A 2,500-nucleotide genomic window follows, 5' to 3' on the forward strand; every position below is an offset into this window, starting at 1 on the left:
GGTTCCTGTTCTATTCTTTTCTGCTCTATTTCTGCTCTGTTTTACTCTGTTCTGTTCTATTCTGTTCTGTCTGCTCTATTTCTATTCTGTTCTGTTTTACTCTGTTCTGTCTATTCTGTTCTGCTCTATTTCTATTCTGTTCTGTTTTACTCTGTTCTGTTCTGTTCTGCTCTATTTCTATCTGTTCTGTTTTACTCTGTTCTGTTCTATTCTGTTCTGCTCTATTTCTATTCTGTCTGTTTTACTCTGTTCTGTTCTATTCTGTTCTGCTCTATTTCTATTCTGTTCTATTTACTCTTCTATTCTGTATTTTGTTCTGTTCTATTCTCCTTTGTTCTGTTCTATTCTCTTTTGTTCTGCTCTATTCTTTCTGCTCTATTTCTATTCTGTTCTGTTTTACTCTGTTCTGTTCTGTTCTGCTCTATTTCTATTCTGTTCTGTTTTACTCTGTTCTGTTCTATTCTGTTCTGCTCTATTTCTATTCTGTTCTGTTTACTCTGTTCTGTTCTATTCTGTTCTGCTCTATTTCTATTCTGTTCTATTTACTCTTCTATTCTGTTCTTTTGTTCTGTTCTATTCTCCTTTGTTCTGTTCTATTCTCTTTTGTTCTGCTCTATTCTTTTCTGCTCTATTTCTATTCTGTTCTGTTTTACTCTGTTCTGTTTCTATTCTGTTCTGCCTCTATTTCTATTCTGTTCTATTTACTCTTCTATCTGTTCTTTTGTTCTGTTCTATTCTCCTTTGTTCTGTTCTATTCTCTTTTGTTCTGCTCTATTCTTTTCTGCTCTATTTCTATTCTGTTCTGTTTGACTCTGTTCTGTTCTATTCTCCTTTGTTCTGTTCTATTATCTTTTTGTTCTGCTCTATTCTTTTCTGCTCTATTTCTATTCTGTTCTGTTTGACTCTGTTCTGTTCTATTCTCTTTTGTTCTGTTCTATTCTCTTTTGTTCTGCTCTATTCTTTTCTGCTCTATTTCTATTCTGTCTGTTTGACTCTGTTCTGTCTATTCTCTTTTGTTCTGCTCTATTCTTTTCTGCTCTATTTCTATTCTGTTCTGTTTGACTCTGTTCTGTTCTATTCTCTTTTGTTCCATTCTATTCTCCTTTGTTCTGTTCTATTCTCTTTTGTTCTGCTCTATTCTTTCTGCTCTATTTTCTATTCTGTTCTGTTTGACTCTGTTCTATTCTGTTCTTTTGTTCTGTTCTATCTCCTTTGTTCTGTTCTATTCTCCTTTGTTCTGTTCTATTCTCTTTTGTTCTGCTCTATTCTTTTCTGCTCTATTTCTATTCTGTTCTGTTTGACTCTGTTCTATTCTGTTCTTTTGTTCTGTTCTATTCTCCTTTGTTCTGTTCTATTCTCCTTTGTTCTGTTCTATTCTCTTTTGTTCTGTTCTGCTCTATTTCTATTCTGTTCTATTTACTCTGTTCTATTCTGTTCTATTTACTCTGTTCTATTCTGTTTTATTCTCTTTTGTTCTATTCTGTTCTGCTCTATTTGTATTCTGTTGTTTTACTCTGTTCTATTCTGTTCTTTTGTTCTGTTCTATTGGCCTTTGTTCTATTTCTATTCTGTTCTGTTTTAATCTGTTTACTCTGTTATGGTTCTATTCTGCTCCATTCTAATATGTTCTCCTCTTTTCTGTTTTACTCTGGTCTGTTCTATTCTGTTCTCTTATGTTATTTTCTGTTGTTCTATTATGTTCTATTCTATTCTTCTATTCTGTTCTGCTCTATTTCTATCATTTTCTGTTTTGCTCTGTTCTATTCTGTTCTGTTCTGTTCTATTCTGATCCATTCTAATATTTTCTCTTCTGATCTATTCTGTCTTCTCTACTTTGTTCTCTTCTGTTATATTTCTGATATGTTCTATATTCTGTTCTTCTCTACTCTGTTCTATTCTGTTCTGTTTGATGCTGTTATCTTTAGAAGAAACTGAATTGATCTTGTTTTTTTTTTTTTTTTGCGACTGAAATGTAACAAACTCTGATATTATTATGTCTATGACCCATTCAGCGCATCGTGTTATACTGTGATTCAGTGACTGTTTACATGCACATCAATGTCCAGATGGTCAATATTCATATTTTCCCCAAATAATAAGGAATAATACGCTTCAAAAATAAGCTTTTTCCCTAAAGGATGTTCTATAAATGTTGGAGGATTCTCATACACTGCAAACAAGGAGTATAGAAAGCACTATTTCAGTCTAGTTTCAGTCTACTGACTTCAGTCTCAGTTTAATTCCCAGTTACTTGTCTTTTTATTATTATTATTATTTGTAAAACTTGCTATTCCCTAAAAATGGACCAATCCTACACACATCCAGTGTACATATCAGCATATTCCCAATAAGCAATGACATTGTATGTTGTTGTTCTGTTCTCTATAGGGATACTGGAGATCCTCGCGCCGTTTATAATGCTGCATAATAGTAAATCTGCACAAAAATGAATCAACTCTTTAATCCTCATTCATGTCCTTGACAACAGCACGTGAGTGCA

This window comes from Leuciscus leuciscus, assembly GCF_965113295.1.
Source record: "Leuciscus leuciscus genome assembly, chromosome: 9".
Classification (NCBI taxonomy): domain Eukaryota; kingdom Metazoa; phylum Chordata; class Actinopteri; order Cypriniformes; family Leuciscidae; genus Leuciscus; species Leuciscus leuciscus.